Source organism: Thermobia domestica, chromosome 6 (assembly GCF_964235325.1).
Source record: "Thermobia domestica chromosome 6, izTheDome1.hap1.1, whole genome shotgun sequence".
Taxonomy (NCBI): Eukaryota; Metazoa; Arthropoda; class Insecta; order Zygentoma; family Lepismatidae; genus Thermobia; species Thermobia domestica.
In genome coordinates, this window is record NC_137459.1 from 121,406,419 (window position 1) to 121,413,498 (window position 7,080).

Sequence of the window (7,080 nt, forward strand, 5' to 3'; positions counted from 1 at the left end):
GCCAGAAACAGCTGTTAAACTTAGAAAAAAAAGTAAAAATTGTTGAAGTGGGAACATAAAACACAAATACAACAAATACGCCGAAAACTAAACGTTCACCACGCTATGATGTTGGTATAGTGGCTAAGGTGCTGGCTTACAAATGCAAAGGTCGCCAGTTCGAATCTTCGGTGAGGACATTTTTAAAAATTTTTGTTTATAATACATGCAGCTCATGAGAGATGGTAAAAGAGATCGTATTTAGTCTTTCGTAGCAATTATTATTGGTAAGGTTTAGTACTGATAATACTTTTTGTCTTTGCGTATTGCTTTTATTCTTTTCTTCATTTCAAAAGAGAAGAATATCCGAACAAATACCACCAAAATTCTTCATATTTTGAATGTAAACGCCATTTGCAATTAGTAAAGAATAAAAATTGAACGTTCCGATGTAGCTGCAAAAAGTAAAAAGAAAAACATGGAAGTAAACCATACTCATGGTTATTAAAAATACAATTTCTACATGCCTTACACCTCCCGACCACGTTTCTACGTTAGCAAGTAAGAGGTTTGTGTTTAGGTCAGGCTGGTCAATACGTTTTACAAAGGGGCCCTGTTTAGCTCTGACGCACCACAGGTGCGAGAAGGGAGCAAAACACTTTTTCTCTCTCCCTCTGTGTGTCTGTTTATCTATCTATCTGTATATATATATATATATATAACGCTATTTGTGAATACCGTAACCACCCTAATTTTCAGCGGATTGAGATGAAACTTGGCACAAACATTAATTGTTGAAATATCTTCAGTTCGTTAACCAGAATAATCAGATGAAAATGTTCAAAATGGCGGCCCTTTAAACTTTTAAAAACTTCGAAGGGAACCAAATTTCCCCCATAAATGGGTATTCAGAAAGTTTGAATAACTTTTCCTCTTTTACTGAAATATTTGTGTGCAGAGACTTATTGAAATATTGGACCCGATTAATCGCATAAAGAATGTTCACGCCCTTTCGCTACGGTCAGGCTTTTTTTTTTTTTTTTTTTTTTTTTGCAGGAGGGGGTTATTTTCGTATCGGAACAAGATGATTGCTAGTGATGATATGAAATTACACATTGAAAGTGAAGTAACTTGTGAAACGTGTTATTTGAAAGAATAATATAATAAATGTGCTTTCCTCTAACACAGAGAGAGCGTGAATGGCGAGGAGTGTTATTTGGTTTGTTTTTTAGTAACACATTGCATTGCAAATAAAGGTAGGCAACATTAGTGGTAAGTAAAACAACAACAACAATAATAATAATAATAATAATAATAATAATAATAATAATAATAATAATAATAATAATAATAATAATAATAATAATAATAGGTGTTGTTTGTGGCAAGGCAATATCTTCCTCAATTCTTCTTCAAACGTAATGATTGTAACGCCATATCTCCCTTACAAACAAAATATTAGCAATTTATATCGAGAGAACGGGAAACTGTTGAGTGATGGGAGCAACGTTGGACAGTATGCACTCATAGTACTCAGAAAAATAAGCGATTTCAATGAAAAATGAACGAAGAGTCATTGCCGTGGGTAGTCATGGAGCCAAGCAGATCCCTCATTAGGCAAAATGTCGATAACTTATATCGAGAGAACAGGAGGTGATAGTGAGATGGGACCAACGTTGGACACCGTGGACCCATAAGGCGCATCGAAAAAATTAGGGGGGCGGGCGCCAGCCAGCCTTACTTATTTCTACATAATAATATAAAATTATATTGTCGAAATACACACACGAGTTAGCTAGTAATATTTCATATTATTATTATTATTATTATTATTATTATTATTATTATTATTATTATTATTATTATTATTATTATCATCATCGACAGCGTCTTTTCATTACGTGTGCATGTTTGACATGAAGCCAAAGAGAAGATCCATCATTCGTAGAGAGAATAAGAATAGCCAGTTACTTAAATTGTGAACGACGGCGAAAAATACGAAAAGAGTGACAACCTTAGCAAAAAGAAACAATACTTTCTCTCAAATGGATAAAAAAATCAAGCCGAGATAGATTCGAACTCGCATGGACGGCGCGAACAGCCAGTTCATTGTCCACTTTTTTTTTTTTTTTTTTAACTGACTCACCGAACATGTTTTAGTAACTTACTTATTGCTAATTTTACTTACTTCACTCGTTTAACTTGCTTTTTCTAAGAACTTATAACGACAGGGACTCGAACAGAGAAACATCGAGAACAGTTAAAAATCATAAATGCTCTCCCGCCGGGAATCGAACCCGGGACACCATGCACCAAGGGCGCACGTGCTAGCCACTAGACCAGCGAGCGGGGCAATGCTCACTCTCTGTGTCGTTAGGGATTACGACCACTGTATTGCCAGCTATCACTTCTGTGGGTTGTATACTATGATCACATGTTTCTTCTTTGCTGGAAGAGTTAAACCTACATTCTATGTAATACATGAGGTATTTAGACCTACATGCTCTTCATATAATGTAATAAAAGTGTCATGCTGGGAATAAGAAAAAGAACATTCCTTGGACAAAACGGAAACTATTGGCATCAGAAATATTTATCTACGAGGCATGCGCAGTAGTATATTTCAGAATAGTTACTGTTTAGTTCAGTAAACGAAGAAAGGGGTATAAAAATGCAAATATGTCGAGTCAACGAGATCGACCAGAGTTGACAGAGGCGAAGTAGTAATACAACAACTTCGTTAAATTGATAATTGGTTCTTTATTCTGTAGTAGATCGTATCACAACTTTACGGGAGAGCAGAGAAAGACTTACTAACGCTGTCCTATAGTATGCATTAGTAACACGATCATACAGACACAAATGGATGTAACTGTGAGTACTACAACTTGGATTTAACGAAAGCCGTTTAGATATTCAGTGGTTTGCAGGGTTGTATAAGACACAATACAATTCTTCATACCTCAGCTTCCAGTAACTAGATACATGCAATTTCAGGATAGATACTGAAACTACTGTCGGATTTTAATACATGACGTATTGCAGGATACAAAATGCTTTGCATTACTTGTTCGTTTGTAGACAGCTACTAGCTTAGTGTTCTGAAAGGTTGTGTATAAACTAGAGATAGCCAATTCCGGAATTATTACTTTCCGGACTCCCGAAAGTAAAACCGGACAAATTCCGGAATTCGGAAAATTCCGATTTTGGAATAATTCCGGAATTCGGAAAATTCCGATTTTGGAATAATTCCGGAATTCGGAAAAATCCCGAATTTAGAAATTTCTGATTTCGTTTACATTCCGGAATTCGGAACAATCCGGATTTTTTCGAAATCCGGAATTTTTCTCAATTCCGGAATTACCTAAATTCCGGATTCTTCCCAAGTTCCGGAATGCTTCTGAATTATGGAGTTTAACTGAATTCCATAATTTTCCGAAATCCGGAAAGTGAAAGTTCCGCTTCCAAAAAATGAATTTATTTTGGTTAATATGAATCATGGTGGAAATAAGTCTTTGACCAGGTAATGGCGACTGCTTTGAAAGAAATAGAGAGTATGAGAATTCAATCTGTCATATTTGTAGTTTCGTGTGGAGAAAATACAAACTTGTGAACCAACGGTTTAAGGAAAACTCAAGTTATTAACGTAAACTTTTCGGACATCATAAAAGAAATACGAAAGACATTTTGAATCGAAGAAATATAACATACAAGTTTGCAAGCGGAGACAAAGAAACCTAACGTAACGAGACTAAAGACGAATCGTTTACCGCGTAGCGATCAAGGTCGAGCTGTTTTCCAGGGCGAGTTTCGAGTTGAGTCGAGTTTGATAATGGCTCGCTCGCTCGTTCAGCTCGTTTTAACTTTTTTAAATAATGGCCTGATTAGACTGGAAAGCGAAAGCCATGAGAAATGTAAGCACTAATATGGAATACTTTTTAGTGTTGCTCACGACAGGGGTGCGTCTCGTCTCGTAATTTTAGTGCATCTCGTGGGGCAATTTTTGTGTCTCTCGTCTCGTCTAGATAACGAGAAGACAAGGGTTTTTTTTATTATTACGAGACAGCCTCAAGTGTCGTAATCACCAATATAAGTATATACTGTTGTTCTTAAAATCAAGGCTGAGACCTGCACTGTCGAATTTTTGAGCCCAAGCAGAAGACCAACTCGGGTAGCGATATCAACCGGCTCTGCTCGTATCAACTGAGCGAACATCTCGAGTCGGCTCGGTTGGGATGAGCCGATGACCCGATCCGGCTCAGTTGGAACGAGCCATCGACTCAGCTCAATTGAGCCGATTGCTCGAGCCTTCTCGGTTGGGATGGGTACCCTACTCGGCTCATGTAAACCGGTTCAAGCCAGCTAAGTTGAAATTAGTCAATCGGCACGTTTCGATTCAGCTCAACTAAGCCGATGGCTCAAATCGGCTCGGTTGGGTGAGCTGTTGGCTCGGCTCACTTCTTGGTTCGGTTCGATAGTGAATGAGCTGTAAGCCGAGCCGCTCGACCCGTTGAGAAGCCTAAACCCGGCCCCAGCTGTTTTGAACATGTTTGGCTGAAGCCTATAACTCTTAACAATTTTTGGCTCGAGCCCGAAAACTTGTCCCTTCGGAACTCAAACCCAGAACGTGACCGATGTCCTTCCCTCCTGAAGATTTCTCGACGACCGAGATCGACAGTCAATTAGCTTTTACTATTCAGATACAAACCGTATATCTTTTAAAGATTATACACGGTGTTGATATAATAATAATAATAATAATAATAATAATAATAATAATAATAATAATAATAATAAAAGTTTTAAACTTGCCGTTGAAATTTGGCAGAACTTAATTAAAAGTAGAGATTTCGGGGAAAGGGTTCAGTACCTTCAAGACAGTGGCGTAGGGAAGGGAGCCCGGAGGGACCGGCCCCCCCAAAGAGGTCCGATAATGTACTTTGGTACTTTGATTGTAATTTTTTTATATATTTTTATGTTTATATATTTTTTGTTTGTAATTTTTCTATATGTGCCTGTAACAGCACTTGCCCCCCCCAAACACACATCCTGGCTACGCTACTGCTTCAAGACACACCTCTGCAACTACCAACATTTTAAACTACAACGTTCCATTGAAGTTTCATGTAGAAAGTATTCTACTGTATGTTTTAAGGAAAATAACTGTAATAAATATAACTGAATATCACGCAACACTAAGGCATATAATAAACTAATTTTTAGGATATGCAGAGGTAAATATAAAAGCTTTGCTACAAAATACCTACACATAGCATAATTCAATTAGCTCTGAAATATAATGTAACGAAATAGCCTATGAGATTCAGTCTACAGAGCAATTGTTACTTAAAGAATGGACATACACTATTTCGATAATCGAGACAAGAAGGGAAATGTTTACGATACTTTTCGTCTCGTCTCGATTCTCATCTCCAAAGAGAGACGAAAATTTTGAGTTGGTCTTGACCCGTCTCGAATGTAAAATGTTAATTCTCATGTTATTTTATTTGTTTTAGAAACGAGATGAGAAAGTCCTCTTCTCGTGAGCAACATTAAACCAAACCGAAATATTCTTTCCAAATGTCACGCTTCTGCTTGTAATGGTATGACCTGAGCGATAATTAGCTCCTAGCTTTTAATCTTCTACGAGATAATAATAATAATAATAATAATAATAATAATAATAATAATTATTATTATTATTATTATTATTATTATTATTATTATTATTCCTGAAGATTTGATAGTTCAAATATTGCATCCGAGTATTCAAATATCTGAATATAATAAAACATATGTTATCGCTGATCAATCGCCATCAAAATCCTAAAGTAAAAAAAAAAAAAACATTACAATGTGCATTCGCACAAGCACCTTGACCACTCAACCGCGATCGCTATGCGGTAAAAGATTCGTTTTTAGTTTGATTACGTAAGGTTTCTTTGTCTCCGCTTGCAAACTTGTATGTTATATTTCTTCTGTTCAAAATTTCTTTCGTATTTCTTTTATGAAGTCGGAAAAGTTTACATTAATAACTTGAGTTGTTCTTAAACCGCTGGTTCACAAGTTTGTTTTTTCTCTACACGAAACTATAAATATGACAGATTGAATTCTCATACACCCCATTTCTTTCAAAGAAGTCGCCATTACCTGGTCAAAGACTTATTTCCGCCACGATTCATATTAACCAAAATAATTTCATTTTTCGGAAGCGGAACTTTCACTTTCCGGATTTCGGAAAATTATGAAATTCAGTTAAACATCGGAATTCAGAATAATTTCGGAACTCGGAAACAATCCGGAATTTAGAAAATTCCGGAATTGAGAAAGACTCCGGACTTCGAAAAAATCGGATGTTTCCGAATTCCGGAATATTAAAGAAATCAGAAATTTCTAAATTCCGGATTTTTCCGAATTCCGGAATTATTCCAAAATCGGAATTTTCCGAATTCCGGAATTTGTCCGGTTTTACTTTCGGGAGTCCGGAAAGTAATAATTCCGGAATTGACTATCCCTAATTTATACACAACCTTTCGGAACACTAAGCTAGTAGGTGTCTACAAACAAACAAGTAATGCAAAGCATTTTGTATCCTGCAATACGTCATGTATTAAAATCCGACAGCAGTTTCAGTATCTATCCTGAAATTGCATGTATCTAGTTACTGGAAGCTGAGGTATGAAGAATTGTATTGTGTCTTAACTTTTTGTGTCTTATACAACCCTGCAAACCACTGAATATCTAAACGGCTTTCGTTAAATCCAAGTTGTAGTACTCACAGTTACATCCATTTGTGTCTGTATGATCGTGTTACTAATGCATACTATAGGACAGCGTTAGTAAGTTTTTCTCTGCTCTCCCGTAAAGTTGTGATACGATCTACTACAGAATAAAGAACCAATTATCAATTTAACGAAGTTGTTGTATTACTACTTCGCCTCTGTCAACTCTGGTCGATCTCGTTGACTCGACATATTTGCATTTTTATACCCCTTTCTTCGTTTACTGAACTAAACAGTAACTATTCTGAAATATACTACTGCGCATGCCTCGTAGATAAATATTTCTGATGCCAATAGTTTCCGTTTTGTCCAAGGAATG